The sequence below is a fragment of the Vicia villosa genome, linkage group LG1 (assembly GCF_029867415.1).
Source record: "Vicia villosa cultivar HV-30 ecotype Madison, WI linkage group LG1, Vvil1.0, whole genome shotgun sequence".
Taxonomy (NCBI): Eukaryota; Viridiplantae; Streptophyta; class Magnoliopsida; order Fabales; family Fabaceae; genus Vicia; species Vicia villosa.
This window is the reverse complement of record NC_081180.1, coordinates 163,612,251-163,630,965: the sequence shown is the minus strand read 5'-3', so window position 1 is coordinate 163,630,965 and position 18,715 is coordinate 163,612,251.

The window sequence follows — 18,715 nt, the reverse complement described above, 5'->3', positions numbered from 1 at the left end:
GTTTGGTATGTCGAATTCGAAGCCAGTTGTGACTTCGACAAACCCTCAATTCAAGATGAGTATTGATCAGTGTCCCAGTACTGATGTCGAAAGAGCCTATATGAACAGCATCCCATATGCTAATATAGTTGGTTCTTTGATGTATGTTATGGTCTATACTAGACCCAACATAGCATATGCAGTAAGTCTTGTAGGCAGGTACATGGCGAATCCTGGAAAGGCTCACTGGCAAGTATTGAAGTGGATTTTAAGCTACATAAATGGGTCTCTGAATAGAGACCTAATTTATGGTGGAGCCTTGGGTGAAGATAGTAAAGTAGTAATCGAAGGATATGTCGACTCTGATTATGCAGGTTATATGGATTCCAGAAAATATATTTCTGGATATGTTTTCACTATGTTTGGCACAACAATTAGTTGGAAAGCAACACTTCAGAAGGTTTTTGCTCTATCAACCACTGAAGCGGAGTATATTGCCTTAACTAAAGCTATGAAAGAAGCATTATAGCTTGAAGGTTTTGCGAAGGAGCTGAAAATTCAAGGTCGAGGTATCACTGTTAAATGTGATAGTCAAAGTGCAATACACCTGTCGAAGAATTCAGCCTATCATGAGCGAACTAAGCCCATTGATGTGAGGCTGCATTTCGTCAGAGAAGTAATCGAGCGTGGAGAAGTCCAAGTGCTGAAGGTTTCGATTGAAGACAATGTTGCTGATATGATCACCAAGACATTGCCGAGTTGCAAGTTTTTCCATTGTATGCAGTTGATAAAGCTGCATGAAGAAAGCTAGTTTGTTCCCTTGATGTTGTAGAGTTAGGTCCAAGGTGGAGATTTGTGAGATATTGGATCGAACTCTAGTATGGTCGAAGGGTAGCTTCTTGGTTCGACAGGATTAAGCACGAAGTCGAAGGTTGTTCACATGCTTGTGTCGAAGATGCTAGGGCTGTTAGCATGTTAAATTAGGTTTTAGTGTTTAAACCCTAACTTGTTAAGTTAGCTTGTTTATTAAGTTGGCTTGTGTAATGGGCCTTGTGGAAAAAGGCCATTAGTTAGTATGTTAGGTTTTATTATAAATAGCATACTAGTCTCTCATCATTGTTAAGCTGCAAATCCTAATTTAGGGTGAGAGAGGTTATTTGTTATTCTTGTAAACTTGTAATCTTGTTTTAAGAGAAAGTAAAAGAATAGCAATTATAACCAATTTTTGTGTTCTTCTTATTTTCCCTAATTCCCTATTATATTTTATTCTTGACATCGTTTTTCACAACAGGTATATTTTTTAAAACTCTATTTCAAAAGGTATGGACCTTCTAAGAAAAATATTTTTTTTTAAAATAAAAAATTCTCAAAACATATGAAGATCCTCTGCATCTTTCATGTTTTGAATTTTTTTTTAATAGTGTCACTCGGACTTAATTAATGTGTATAACCTTGGTTATGCAAATCATTATCTCTAACAAGTGTCACTCGAGCTGTGTGTTTTTAATCTTTGGAATTGATTAAAATCTAATTATGAAGACCATTTATTACCTCTAATATCTTTTGTCTTTTCCAAAAAAATCCATGCACTACCTACTCTCTCCTAGTGCCACGCGCTATTCTTCAATTATTCTCATTCTTGAAATCTGAGAAGTCATGTCTTCTTGTCTAATTGACATTAATTGTCTTGGATATTTATATCCATTATCCTTCAAAGCCTCAGCTCATTGTCTTGGACATTAACTGGCTGTCAAAACTTTTCACAGAGATGAAAATCTGCTTGAAGTCATCTGTGAGAAACACCTTAGTATTATGAGTAATGACAGTCTCATAAATGATTGTTTTAAATTCAGGGGTGGTGTGGATATACTGCGATACTTCGAGGTTCCATCTTTCCCAACATTGTGAAAACCTTCTGGCTTTACGCATCTGTTAGCAGTGATGGTAGTCGCATCACTTCGAATATCTATTGCATTCCTTTTATGATCACTCAATCCTCTATTGTTGAAACTATCGAGTGTCCATCTGAACCTGACTCATATGATCATAGGATTTTTAATCACATGGTTGTCACTATTGTTCCAAACTACTTCAGTACCTTTAGGTGATCTCTAAACAATCCAAAGAATCTGAAACCTCTTGCTAGAATATGGTTTCGTTCATTCTCACAAACCTTCACCCTGGAGGAGATTGTCTCAATGTTTTATCCTCAAGGGATAAGTTTCTTATCTTCTCCATTAGAAAAGGATTTCCAGTCAATCTACCAGCCATTACATTCAATCATCTGAAAGAATCCATCTTGGCCTCCAGACACTCTCAACAGTCCTTCATCCCTTATGGATGTGTCCTATCTGCTTTATTTGAAGAAGCTGAAGTCATCCGAATTATTCGACAAGCAAAACTCATAAATGGAAAGGTGTTGTTTGATGAAAGGTGTGATGTCTTTGAAGTCTAGTTTGATAAACATATAAAAGGTTTATTTTTATTTTCTTGCTATAATAGTTTGTACCAATTTTCAATCAATGAAGTTTTTTTATCGTTCTTGCTTCCTATGTTTTATGCTTTCACACATAATTAACTTTTTTGATTATGACTAAAAGGGGGGAGAAGAAGAGATGATTTTGATATACCTAATAAATCATTGCTTATAAAAGGCTTAGACTATGTTTGTTGAGAACGACTGCATGTACCCTCTGGCAAAGCAACTCTGATAAGTATATTACAAATGCTTTGTTAAGTTTATGAGGATGTTCAGTTTCTAAGGATACTATTTTCCTTCGAAGGACATCATAAGTCTTAGACTCAGGGAGAGTATTGTTTCTAACATATATTTTTTTTAGATATTACCCTATGAAATTGTTTCATTAAAATACATGGATTTGTCATCATAAAAAAGGGGGAGATTGTTAGAACAAAATTTGGTTCTGCAATAAGTCTATGTTTTGACGATAATAATACATATATTTTGTATGTAACAATTTAGTGTCTAATAGTTTCTTGAGTGTGCATATACTGTGTTCTAAGAGATTCCGGATTATTGTCCGTGAAAAATCATCAGAAACAAGCAAGGCACCTCAGAAACATCATTTCAGAAAGTGGAGTTACGATGTGATTCTAAGATAACTTGTCGCTTCAGAAGTCAAATGTAATCAGAAGAAAATAACTCTGTTAGAACTTTTGCTCCAAGATCAGAAGTCAAGATTTGTTAATTAAAAAAGTTGTTACTTCTAATTCTGAAGACAACGTCAAGATTCTGAATACATCAAGGGTCAAGCCTTAGGAGATCAGAAATGGCTTCAAACAATGAAAGAACATGTTCTCAGATGCTACACAAGTTCTGACAGTAGCAAAGCTTCATAAGCATGTGAAGTCATTACTCTGATACGAAGCCTGAAGAAATCATTTTGAAGACCAAATGTTGAAGACTCTTGAAAATTCTAGTAACACAGGCTCGATGTCAAACTGGATGTTATGACATTCACAATTACGCAGCTCAAACTATAATAACAGAACAACATAAAAACAATAAAGAACACACAGAATTGTTTACCCAGTATGCACACGGTGCTTAGACAAACCAGACAAACATCCACAAGAGTAGCACAAGCACAAACAGATCAACACATAAATAAGCAAATTAGTATTGTTGATCACACACAACCATCATTCTTGTTGTCCTGCGGTGACATGTATTACTTCTCCCCCTGTTTGGCCACAAAAGTTGCCAAAACCAACAGAAGTGTCTTCTCCACCTGTTTTTTTTGTTGACTCTATGGTTCTTCAAGGATGCAGAGTCCCAACTTGCTTCACAAGTTCTCAACCTGTGTAGCATCAAGAGTTTTTGTGAAGATGCCATTGATTTTGTTAGAAGCATTCTCGTCACTCTTGTTAGGATCATCTTTAATATGCATCATATGCACCATTCGCATACTTGCATCATTCAGGGTTCTTACAGGGTTAGTCACTTCTGTATGTGTGTGTGGACAAGGTATTGTTTCAAGTGAAATGAACTGAGATTGTTGAGGCATCTCAACAATGTGAGTTAGCTCTAAACCTGTTTCTGAGGGAAAATTGCACTATGTGATCACACTAGGGCTATTGTGGCGGGATGTCAGCTGAAAGTCCACCTGGATATCTAGCTTGTTGGCAATATTTAGATCAGTAGTTGACTTTTGCACGAGGTTCCATTTGTCCTCCACCTTGTTTTTGATGTAGTAAGGCATAGTTACGACATTCCACTCTATATTCTGGTGAGATACACCAAGGTGTGTCCAGCTTGATTTAAACCAGTTCAATAGATTTGTAGGAATCATACCTGTCATCAGCTTAGCATCTTCAGTTATGATTACAAGAATCCTGCTCTCCTTGCTTTCTTGATCTTTCAAGTGTGGCTGTGAGTCTAGTGCTTTTTCCATCTAGAATCTTGAGACTTGGTCTATCTCTAGTGTCTTCTTTCTCAGGGGATCCTGACTGTCGATGGATACCTTCCTTGGGACAGTGTTTGGAGCAGTGATTTCCCTTTGAATGATTCTTTGAATATTTACTGAAGAACATTCATCAATCTCGGATGCTTTGTTTGTCTCAATTTGCACAATTGAGTTCTCAGCAAATTTTGATGTTAAGACATCTGTGTTGACATTGACATGATCTGCTGAGTGAGTCAACTCACTTCCTTCTACAATATCCTTCATGACTGTTTTGTTCTTGTTTGTAACCGAAAAGCCCCTATCTTTTTTGTGATGTTTGGTTCGCCTGGATTTCCTTTTTCTAGAGTTTCCTGCTTTCTTTACAGCCTTCTCTTCATGTATGTCATGGCTTGAGTGATTAGCATTCACCCAAGGCTTTTGTTGTGTTGGCTTCTCTTTAGTCAGGTTTTCCTGTTGAGGGGTATTTCTATTGGAAGATGCCTGAGTTTCAGGGAAAGAGAACCTCAGGTGACCTAACTTACCACACTGATAGCACCTTTTGGCTGAGATAGGAGTGTGCTGAGCCTCTTGTTTTGCCTTCTTTCCCTTCTTCGTATCTTGTACCTTTCCCTCTAGATCAACAATGTTCATCATGAGTTTTACTCTTTCTTCTTGTAACAGGGCATAAGCATTTTCATATATCGCCAATCTCTTGCTCAGTTCTCCATTTAGTACACACATCTCAGAGTATCCAGTAGCTAGTTCTTCGTTGGTGAGTTCTTCAATATAGATCTCATCATCAGACTCATCCGTTTCTTCTATCAGGATTCTTGTTCTGGGAACAGGAGCTTTCGATTTGATGGTTCTTTCTTGATCTTTTTCTTCATTTTTCCTTTTGGTCATGGGATAAGTAGTCAGTGACTTGGAATTTTTAGGCTCCCATATATAACAATTATTTTCAGATCTAACTCCTTTCATGACTTCTTCATTTTCTTTATTGGTAACAATGCACTCTTCTTTAGTGAATCTGACATACATTCCTTCATCACACAGTTGGCTGATGCTTATAAGGTTTGCGGCCAGTCCTTGTACAAGTAAAACATTATGTAGGTTAGGAACACCCTGACCTTCTATCCTACCAACACCTTTGATTTCTCTTACATCTCCATCACCAAGAGTCACATAGTTGTATTCCTCAAGTTTGAGGTTTACTAGTGAGTTCTTGCTTCCAGTCATATGATTTCAACAGCCACTGTCAAGGTACTAATCTTCTTTGGTGGGCATCCTTAGAGAGGTGTGTGCTATTAGAGCAACATTCTTAGCTATCACTGATTGCTTCCTGTTACAAGTATCATGTTCAAGTTTGACGTGTTGAGTTTGGTCTGGGTATCCAAATAGTCTGAAAGAGAACGGCTTTATGTGACCAAATTTCCCACAGTGATGACACCTCCATTTTTGGAACTTTTTCTTTGAATGCCTCCTTCTTATGTTTCTTTGATGTTGTGACATTTGGATTGACATCTGGTTAGTCACACACATCTTGGGTTCTATCCTCCTGAGTCCAGAGATTAGTTCCTCTTTAGCCACAAATCCCACTTCAGATTTGTTTCCTGTTCTTTGTCCAGATTCCAGAATTTCTTCTAGAGCATCAGATCCATTGTTCAGCATTTTGAATGACTTGGTCATTTGATCAAGTTCGTGGTTCAACATGCTTACTTCACTACTGAGGGAGTCTATGGTTGCAAGATGTTTATTCTTCTCAGTTTCTAGCTCTCTTATGATTATCTCTTGCTTCTCCACTTGTTTGCAGACTTCAGCATTCTTCATAGACAACTTCTTGTATGAGGCAGCTAGTTCATCAAAAGTTAGCTCATCATCACTGGAATCATCATCAGATTCATAGATTCTTGTTGAAATTGTGACATGTGTTGCAGTTTCTTCTTCTGAATCTGAGTCTTCGTCAGACCAAGTAACAGTCGGTCATTTCTTTTGCTCCTTGTGGTAGGTAGGACATTCAGCTCTAATGTGTCCGAATCCTTCACATCCATGACACTGAACCCCTTTCCCTAGATTGGGCTTCTCCTAAGCTTTGAATCTTTTGCTTGAGTCATAGGTCTGACTGATGTCATAGGAAGTGTTCTTGACATTGGGTCTGGACTTCTGATCAACTCTTTTAATAAGTCTGTTGAATTGTTTTCCAAGCATGGCTATGGCGTCTGATAAATTCTCATCACTTCCACCAATGTTTTCTTCTGAATTATCACCTGTGTTGGTGACAAAAGCGATGCTTTTGTTCTTATTTTCAACAGGCTCACAGATGCTTGACTCAAAGGTTTGTAGAGAACCAATAAGTTCGTCCAGCTTCATGTTGCTGATGTCTTGAGCTTCCTCTATGGCAGTTACCTTCATATCAAATCGCTTAGGCAGTGATCTGAGGATCTTCCTTACCAGTTTTTCTTCAGTCATTTTTTCTCCTAAGGCTGCTGAGTTGTTTGAAATCTCGCGGACATTCATATAAAATTCATAAATGGTTTCATCCTCTTTCATCTTGAGATTTTCAAACTTGGTGGTAAGTATTTGAAGTCTCGACATCTTTACCTTGGACGTGCCTTCATGTGCTGTTTTGAGAATATCCCAAGCTTCTTTAGCCAACTCACAGTGTTGCACAAGTCTGAATATGTTCTTGTCAATACCATTGAATAGTGCACTTAGGGCCTTGGAATTTCCCAAAGCTAACTCTTCTTCAGATTTTCTCCATTGAGTTTCAGGAATTAGAACATAGGTTCCATCTTCCAGAATTTTCTCAGGATGTTTCCATCCGCTTTCAACAGCTCTCCAAGCCTTGCTGTCCACTGACTTAATGACTGCTACCATACGAGGTTTCCAGTAGACATGGTTAGAGCCATCCAGGATTGGTGGTCTGTTTCCAAACACTAACAGTTCCTTCTCCATAATACCAAAATTTTGTTATCCCTAGATCTCACCCAGATGTAAACAGGAAGGGTGTTTGCTCTGATGCCAATTGAAAATTCTAGTAACACACGCTCGATGTCAAACTGGATGTTATGACATCCACAATTACGCAGCACAGACAATAATAACAGAACAACATAAAAACAATAAAGAACACACAAAATTGTTTACCCAGTTCGGTTCAAACAACCTACTCTGGGGGCTACCAAGCCAGGGATGAAGTCCACTATTAGTAGTATCAATTCAAAGCTAAACTCCCCCGTTTACAACTTCTCACTTAATCACTACCCAATGACCCTTCTACCTAGGTTCTCCCTAGATATGGAATATCTCCATTCCACTCCCCCTCAATCACAAGAGTGATTACACATAAACAATTAACAATTACAGATAGAAGACACTCTTCAAAAACACATCTTAATCTGCTTAAAAGCTTCAATCAAGAGACACACACTCGTGCTTAAAAGCTTAGAGTGACAATACACAAACACAAACTATTCCAACGCAATCATCAAGGACAATTGCTTGGATCACACGAGACAGTTACAGAACAACAGTTCTTCACAATACAAAATCTTCTATCTACGTTCCAAAATAGGATTGCAGTTCTTTTATATGCATTCTTGGGCCTTGGGCTTTTTAAGAAACAAATTAGGGTTAACCAAGTTAACCTAATTCACACGCCATCTGTCTGTTACACAATGTGTTGTCAGCAGGATCTTCTGGACGAAATCTTCAGCACTCAATAAAAGGTTTCCAAAACCGACAATTGAGATAAATCAGGAAACACATTTAATAAACAATAACAGCTCCTGCTGTCACACACGGATGTCATGACATCGATCATGACATTCACTACAAAACCTGTATTAGCTTCACACATATGCAACCTGCATAATACAATATCAACCAGGTATGTTTTACCATTAAATGCAGCCAACACGAAAACACCATCAACTCTGAAGACGTGGTTCTGAAGACTCTGGAGACTTGAATTTCTGAAGACTCGAGTTTCTAAAGACAGATGGTTCTGAAGACCAAGTGCTGAGGACCAAGTGTTGAAGACTCTGAAGACGTGGTTTATGAAGACTCTGAAGACTTGAAGCTCTGAAGATCCAAAGTTTATTTTCTTTTCTTCCAACTCATGTTGTAAGCCTCTGAAGTTCAAGAAGAATATAAGATAACGTTATGTAGTACGAGGTACAAGGTACAGACAAATGTTTCGTTCCACTACCAAGAAAGGACGAACGTTGTGTACTATCTTATCTCCCACTACGATCAAGCCGTTGGAAATCAAAATGACCTTCTTTCCCTCCAACGTCTCTTTTCAGAAACTATAAAAATAAGATCAAATCATCCAAAAATATTGACGAAAAAAAGGTTGTTGTTGCAATCATCACGAAGCTGATATACATACTGTTATAATGGTTGTTGTCATTGCAGTTGTTATCTATTGCTTGGTTTAAATATAAATCAACCAACACTGATGAAAAGACTAAAAAGAATACAGAAAAAGAACAAACATTCAGAAGCTGATGATTAAGAAATATCTGTCAAAAGAAAAGCTGAGGCTCGTGCCAATTCAAAATGCTATTGGGCCAATTAGTTGATGATAATGCCTAAGTTGATATGTAGAAGCCAGTCTGAACAAGGAAGATGAAGAATGAAGATTCTACAAGATTCTATTCAAATATAATCACATATATCTTGATAGAGAGCAAAAGAAGCAAGGAGTTGTTGCTTGTAACTTGCTCAACAAAGAAGATGAAGAATGAATATTCTACAAGATTTTATTCAACTCTAATCACATACATCTTGATAGAGATCAAAAGAAGCAAGGAGTTGTTGTTCATAACTTGCTCAACAAAGAAGATGAAGAATTAAGAACACTACAAGATGTTATCCAATATATAATCATATATATCTTTGTAGAACAATGTAATGAATACAAGAGTTGTTATTCAGATTATGATTTAGTTCTAGGATTCTTCATGTAAATTGTTTTAACATTAGAGTTGTTGCTCAGAATTATTTTAAACAATATGTGCTTAAATTAATTGTGTAATATGCTTAAGAGAAACAATCATGTAAACACAAATCTTATCAACTGTATGTTGATGGTACCTTGAGAGATCGACTGAAGATCAGAAGCTCAAGAAGACAATGGCAGGGAGTCATTATGGAAATCTTCTTAGAAGACCGAGTGAAGTTCAGGACTCTAATGGGGTAAATGAATGTTATATCTGTCGAGATCACTGAACGGTTCATTGTAGTTAGTCACTTGCGGGTAGATTGTGCAGTGTTAGTCACTTGCGGGTAGCTTGCGCATTGTATTATGAGTCACCGGCGGTTGCCTCTCCAGCGTCATCATCGGTGGTTTCCCATGCAATTGTAATCAGTTTGGTTATAGTGAGTTAAGACCTTGAGTTCAAGGAAAAATCACCTCGGAAGGGTGGACTGGAAAAGCTTGGGAATTTCCCAAGTGAACTAGGATATATCGTGTGTTGTTTGCTTCTGTTTATATAATTCAGATCATCACTTAGTCAAAAGCTATAACAAGACTTTAGTATTTGAAGAAAGCTTAACCGTTCTGAAAAAACATTAAGCTTCTAATGAATTAGAACTGAAAGCTTCTGATAAACATGAGCTCTCTAAGCTTCCGCGTAAGAAACAAAAGAAAGGGAAAATTATTGAAAACCCAATTCAAACCCCCTTTCTTGTGTTTTTCTCTACCTTCAATACATGTGTCATATCTCACATGATATTATTTGAGATGCATATCATTGATACTTGCTTGAGATGTATGCTTTGATTTCTCATTGTTATTGCTTGTGTCACCAAATCCAAAAGATTGGGATATTATTGACTAAAATTATCAAGGTACTCATCTCTCTTCCTCTTATTTACTTTGTGCTCTGTATTGTTAAAGCTTAGAACTCTTCCCTTTTGTTTTAAATATTGATTTGTATTGTTAAAGCTTGGCCATTTTTAAATTAACCATGCTTTGTATTGTTAAAGCTTAGCATGTCACCCTTGCCTTGCATTTGTAAAGCGCGAGTCCTTTTAAAAACTTGACGAGTATTGTTAAAGCTCAACTCTTCAAAATACCTTGCTTTGTATTGTTAAATATTAGCATCAAAAAATATTTTTGCCACTTTGGCTCTTTATTTTCCTTTTGAGGGGAACTACAAATGCTCTGACTTCTCTATTGCATAAAAGAGACATGTAGGCACAAGATGCAACGTCTTGCCGAGCATAATAAAACTCTTTTCTCACCGCCCCACTCTTTTTCACACACACACAAAAATAACAATAAAACGACAATATATATTTTCAAATAGGTTTCTTTAGAGTACTACAGATGTGAGGGGTGTTAACACTTTCCCCTTGCATAACCAATCCCCGTACTTAAGATCTCTATTTTGTTTTATTAGTTTTGATTTGAAAAACTTCTTTGGGTTTCATTTCACTCTTTTTCCATTTCCTTTGAAAACAATAAAGCACAGTGGCGACTTTCACTAAAATACAAGCTAGTTCAATCCAATGGCCTCAGTCTCAATTTTTCACCGCTATAACATGCTATAAACATCCTCCAACCACACTATAATAATATAGCAAGCAACAACGATGCAATCATGCATATTCCACACCACAACATACAATTACACAACATACAACACCATCACACGTTCGATCGGGGCCTCAATCGGACACCCGAAGATCAAGTTATGAATTTTTGAAGTTTTACGAAATTCTGTCAGAACAGCGGTAATCGGTTACACAAAAACACGTAACCTGTTACAAGCTCGAAAACAACCTAGAAACCAAATTTTTCAAGTGGTAAACCCTTACGCCAAACCTCGTAGCCGGTTATAGACTCGAAATAGTCCAGAAACCCATTTTTCAACAGTGTAATCGATTATCCAAATCCTCGTAATTGATTACACCTGTAGTAGAAGCACTTTTCTGCTGCTTATTAGTACGAAATTCACTTTTAAGCCATCTCAAACCCCATTTTTCTTTCAAGTCATTTAGCTTTTTTTTAAAGTTTCCAACCCTAAATAATTTTCCCTGAAAGCACCCATAACTTGGTTCCGACTCTGACTCGCAAGCACACACAACAACACAACATCCACCATCAACAATTCTATCGAATGGATAATTTTAACAACAACATTACACAATTCACCATTCAATAATTAGCCACAACATTCTAACACATCTAATTCATAAACAACATACAATTGCATTATCCACACAATTAATCCAACAATTACAAAATTGAAACCATGATCATGACATTGAGAGAAGAAAAACACAAATCAAGCATAAACGTAATCTACTCACCCTCATCTTGCAAATCCTTATATAATTAGAACCTCACCCCACCTTAGAGTTCTTGCAAAAGTTTCTCAACAATGGTGATCTTCTCTTCCCCTTTGCCCTAGCTCTCCTCTCTCTTTTCTCCAAACTTTCATGATCTATCAATTTCTATCCCCAAACTTCTCTTTTCTATTATTTTATTATATTATTATTACTAATTCTAACTAATTAAAATAATAATAATTATTATAATAATAATTCCATCGTTATCTAATTAAATTAATATCCACATAATATTAAATAATTATTAACTAATATTATTCAATTAGTCTTACTCACCACACCACCAAATTCTAGACTTTTGCTCACACACCCCCTACATCATAATTCTACTCTTAATGCCACTACAATACACCAAAACACTAAACAATACCACACAACCACCAAATACCACATAGTCAAATTACGGAAAATAAATAAAATAAGTCGGAGCGTTACAATGACTCCCCCTAATTGGTTTTAGTTGGTTTTTGTAAAGAAGGTTGGCTCAAGTCTCCAGACTTCTTTTCGGGAAGATCCTTGTCTATGTAATGTTCCCCTTAAAGTCAGATTCCATGGTCTCTACTCTGCTTCTCAGGTTAAAAATATGGACTATTTCTGGGGTTGGGAGGTGGGAAGATGTGAGGATTGTCTGGGATTTTAGGTTGAGGAGATCCTTATTCATCGGGAAGAACCTCTTTTCTCGGCTCTTTTCTTGGTCCTCTAAGAGGTTCTCTTGGTGGCGTCATCCTACCAAGTGCTCTATGATCTTTGTTATGCCTCTGATCCTCCTTTAGTGAGGGACGACTTTCCATCTCTTCCTCTCATTTGGAATAATTGGGCTCCTTCTAAAGTTATGGTCTTCTCCTGACAACTTCCTTTAGATAGGTTTCCTTCTAGAGAAAATTTGTTCAAAAGAAAGGTTATTGTTGATTTGGAGGCTAGATCTTGTATTCTCTGTGGAGATTGGCTTGAATCAGCCTGTCATTTATTCGTTACTTGTAATCTTTCCTCTTGTGTCTGATACAAAATCTTCGAATGGTTAGGGTTTCGGCTGGTTCTTCCTAGTGATATTAGGAATTTTTTGAAGTTTTTTTATCTCTTTAGGGGTTAATTCTAAGTCTAGGAAAGATTTTATCATGATTTGGCAGTTGTTGTGTGGTCCATTTGCTAAGCGCGGAATGAGAAGCATTTCTCTAGTAAGACAACAAACAATAAAGAGTTGGAAGAGAAAGGTATTTTTTTGGCTTGCATAATTGGTTTGTGGTCGTACATCTGTGAACTCCTTTTCTTTCTTAGCCTAGGTTCAGAATCCTATCCAGTGTCTTGGTCAATAGCGGTTCAAGTGGTCTTACCTTCTCCAGAGTTGTTCAGTAGTTTTGGTGTAACTGTGGTGTTCTTGGACTGTTAATGGTGGGTTTGGCGGTCTGAATTCTAGCCGGTGTTTCGGTGAGTGGAGGTTCATTGTGCGGCTATTGTTTAGGGCTCTGTTCTTAGTGGCTTTAGTCAGGGTTATCACGTTGTTCTTTGTTTTTTATTATTTTATTTTTTTTCTGACCTAGCCTTTTGTCGTTTTTTTGTTACTTCTCTTCCCAGTTAAATTGTTGTACTCTTTTCGAGGTTGTATAGATTTACCATTTGCCAACTATACACAAATTAGGGCAGTCGTTCATAGTGAAAGCCACCTTTATAGAAGCAGCCACTGCTAACAGCATGTCCGGTCCGGTGTTTGATTCAAAGTAGAGCACTGTCGTAGCTGCAAGATGATAGACTATATAGCATATAAATAGGAGTTAGTTAGGAGGGACAACAAGGAATATCAAGATTAATTTTAATATTTAAACACCTATCTTGCACGTAAAAAAGCTTAGGTCATTTAATATTTAAACATTATTTCAACGTATAGATTTACCATTTATGCATAGTCAAAGCCACCCGTGAAGCAATATAGAAGCAGCCATTGCTACAGCATGTTTGGTCCCGTGTGGTCCAAAATGTGGATTTGGATTATGGTGCTATCTGTGAAACGTTGGATTCCCAAACACATAGGTTAGTAGAGCAACTGTCGTAGCTGCAACATGATAGACTGTAGCATATAAATAGGCGTTATTAGTTAGGGATAACAGGATTGATTTTAATACAGGAAAACGGTTCTGAAGGTAACTCTCCCTTATAAATTTATATTGACTTTGTCTCTTCAATATATGTTTCAATCCGCCTTTGAAACCGCATAACCGCATAACCGCATCTCTGTATCATAGTTTCATTTTATAATAATTCTTAACAACTATATCCCTAACAATCATGTTTATATTGAGTAATTATTTGCAATAAATCTTAATAATATCCTTTTTATATTTATATAGTCTAATACACTTTCGTAGTCGAAATAGAAGGTAGATATAATACACGCACCGCAAACAACTTTTTCTCGCAAGTGCATATCCATTTTGATGTGTTTGATGTGTTGATGTTCAATTGGATTGTTTGATAGGTACACAGCGTTGACGTTGTCATAATAGACTAAAGTTGCTTTTGTAAGAGGGAAATGTAGTTCTAAAAATAAATTTCGAATCCAGCACGATACAGACACTATATTAGCCATTCCTCGGTATTCTACCTCTGCACTTGATCGAGACAATGTATGTTGACGTTTTGCAGACCAAGATAACAAATTGTCACCAAGATGCACACAATACTCAGAGGTAGATCTTCTTGTGTCTGGAAAACCAGCTCAATCAACATCGGTGTAAGCTACGAGCTTGTCGATGGAGGAATAATACAGGTGGATGTCAAATTCAACAATATCATGAATGTAATGAATGATATGTTTTTACGCATACATGTACTGTATTTTTCTATCAGTAGGAAATAATCTATAATATAACATTAGTGGTTCTGATTTTTACAAAATTACTCATCCTTAATTTTTTTACACCTATTATAATTGTTGGTTTTTTTGTCTATTTACACAATTGTTCATTATAATCTTAATATTTTATTCAACTATATTATAACTTACTTTAATCATTTTTTCTCTCTCTTCACCTTTTTAGTTTTCTACCCTAATCTCTTTATACTCAATTTACTTTTTATAAAAAAAATGGTATTTATAATCCAAAAATTTAATTCAAAAATGGTATACGGGAAAAAATCTATTACTGATTTAAATATTTTTATATACGAAAATTTACTATTGGTCCAGATATTTTTGTAAATGATACCTAAATATAAATAATATTTAAATACGGGAAAAATCTATTATTGATCTAAATATTTTTATATACGAAAAATGGTATTTATGATCCAAAAAAATCTATTCAAAAATGGTATACGGAAAAAAAATTATTATTGATCTAAATATTTTTATATACAAAAATTTATTATTGATCTAGATATTTTTGTAAATGTTACCTAAACATAAATAATATTTGTATACGGGAAAAAAATCTATAATTGATATAAATATTTTTCTATACGAAAAATGGTATTTATGATCCCAAAAAATTTAATTCAAAAATGGTATACGGGATAAAAATCTATTACTTATCTAAATATTTTTATATATGAAAATTTACTATTGATGTGTTACCTGTGCGCTTGCACGGTACAGGTGTGTTACCCGTGCGTTCGCACGGATAAAATTATTTGATACGGCATAAAATATATTTAAATACAAATTTAAATTTAAAATGAGTTACTCAGTTATGAAATGAAAAATAATTATATAAATTCAATTGTATTAAATAATCATATAATAATTAAATATGTTGTATAAACAAAAAAATTTAAACTTAAATAAAAAGTATATATTTGATATGGTTATCCATACGTTCACACGGTACTGGTGTATTATCCGTGCGTTTATACGGGTACTGGTGTCATACGCACGCTTTTATTTCTAATATATAATAAAAAAATAATCCTCTTCAATTAAATATGATATAAATTTAAAGTAGATTTCATATATATACAATGACACGCCTAATTACTAAAAAAAAAAAATATTGAAGTTGTTTTTTAGTTAGACGAAAGTCAAAATATGCAATAAAATGTTTAATAATTTAACATGAAATTTAAAATAAAAATCCTTAAAAATAGAATTAGATTGAAATTTTGTTTGGCAGCGACGCTTTCAACATCATGTTATTACAATTTTTCATTTAATTTTTTCTATGAATATTTGAATTCAAGTCACTAAATTTTTTTCTAAATTGAAACTTAACTGGGTAATTTTCCATATTATATATATATATATATATATATATATATATATATATATATATATATATATATATATATATATATATATATATATATATATATATATATATATATATATATATATATATATATATATATATATATAATTTCAATGCATAATATATCTCTCTATTACTTATAAGTTCATTCATTCACTACAAAAAGCTAATTATATAACACTGGTTTTGATTAATAGCTATAGAAATATCATATATGATAAATGATACTTTGACAGCAACAATTGAGTGTAGCAGAACCTTTTAAAGAGTAGTCTCAAATATTGGTTCCTGTGTTAATCCACAATTGTTTAGTCACAAATAGGCTCCAGGCCACAAAGAAATATATTGAAATTATTATTCCGAATATTGTTTCAATATTGCTTCGAGTGGTATTCATATATGCATGTGAAATTGTTATTTCAAATATTACATTCATGTCATTTTCATATGCCAAAAGCAAGCTCAAGTCTCACATCTTCATACAACCATCTCCAAGAGAAATGCAAATTGCAACCAGATTAGCTCCAAATGTAAGGCAATTAAGTGAATGTTCACAAAGCAATGTTAAACAATAGACACATCATGACTCAAATAGTTCAAAAAACTATGACAATATACAAAGCAGCTCATGCTAAAATAGTTCACAGGTCATGCTTACATTAGTTGCCAGTAGGGAAAAATGAAAGTGCATAGCAGGAAAAACCAACAAAACGTCAGCATAAGTTTTCAAAACATGTTCAAAAGTGCAGAATTCGGGTGAAAACTTATGTTCGCACGGTACAAAATGTCAGCATAAGTTTTCAGAACATGTTCACAATTTAGTTCCTACTTCTGTTGAATTTGCTCCGCTTTCGCCTCTTTTCAAATCTAGATCAACAACAAATACACTCATACTTTGTAATTTTCAATAGGGTCAAGCAATCCCAGAAACGCTCCAAAAATATATGTGATAAAATTTGCCCTGCTGCACATAGTTATGTTCACATTAAAAGCAATTTAAGCACATTGCCATCAAAATTCATTACACCATCTCATGTTCATATTCGTGTTCAAATCACTTCAAATTGATATGTGAGAAATGAGATTCACAGAATCCATTTGGTAAATCTGTTAAACACAACTATTTGTACCTTTATTGCAAAACTTCGTGCACTAACTTTGTCAACCAAATGCAGTAATCCTGTTAGCTTGATTGAATATTTAAAATTCTGCAATAAAAAAGAAGATGGAAAAGAATTCAATATAAGTTTCAATTTCAAATCATGAAAACAACCCAAAAAATCTCAGATCCAATGCAGTATATTGCCCAAATAATTTATCAAAAATCATTATGAAAAATGCAAAGTAATAGTTTTAAGTCTAATAAGCATACAGGCACTGAATACACACCATAACCACAATGCCTCCAAAACAGATATGGTGTTTAAAAGATCATAAAACTCTTCTAAGAGTTGCTTCTCAAGTGTAACAAATTTTGCCAAATCTGACAGTATTGCAGCAGTCTTGTCAGCCTGTTGATAGAGAAACTTTCAAATATGAATTCAGCCGCCATAGATAATAAAAAAATGATATGACAACACAAATTTTGACATCAATTTGAATGGTTCGCGCAATTCAAATATGTGGTTAATTACATAAGGTTCATAGTTAATGGATATATCATATATACTAAAACTCATTAAACACCAATATAACTACGTTAATCATGAATTTGGACATATGACAAGTATAAAATAGCAGCCGAGAAATATATTGGATATGATTCAACTGTGACTATAAGTAAAACAGTCTAAGAAAATTAGAAATCCTTTAGATGCAATGCTGGAATCATATGATTCAACTGTGACTATAAGTAAAGTTTTGGATAATTTTTTGTATTGGGCAATAGATTGGCACTTATATCCAATCGATCGGGTTAGTGAAAAATGTGCCCTAAACGTTTAGGATAGTATTTTAATGAATGACAACGGCTCTATATCTTTTCATTCCTTTTAAAACCTTCAAAACATTTATTTTTAGGTTAACTAATTGATTGGAGCATGATGCCAGTCGATTGACTCATTAATTTTGACCCCGAAATTTTCCTTTTATGTGTCACCCTCTAGCTTATAATAAAGGTTTATTCCCTCATATTTTCACATCCAGAATTGTGAACTTTCATATCTCACTCCTCATTCTCTCTAAAAATATTTTTTCACTTTCTGTCTCACTTAGAAATTAGTCATAGTGCTTTCAAGAAAGGTCTTTTGTTTGGCGAGGAGTTTTGCATTTTGGAAGGGTATAATTGTAAATTCACCCACAATCATTAATTTGGTGGAATAATTCATCCATTAGGGATTGTTTGTTATGGTTCAAAGCTAAACTCGTTTAAAACCTTTAGTTTTGGGGGATTTAGGTTTTAAGTCATAGGTTCATTAGCTCAGCTAGGTCAAAAGCTTTCATTGGTTTGAGATAAGTTTTGATTAAAATCGCAGTGATTCGAGGCCATCCTGTTCAAAACCTTAATTAGGGTCATGAGCTCAGTCCTGTTCAAAAGCTCTCTTTGGTTTGAGATAAGCTTATGTAAAATTTTGGCTTACCTTGGGGGATAACTGCTTCAAGTTGATGTCCAAAAAGCCCAAAATCCATATTTAAATTGAGGAAACCTAATTTTCTAGAGATCTCTTGAACTTGAAAAAAAAAATCATATTAGCACCAAATTCAACGGATTCTTCCATTGAAGCTTCCTACTTT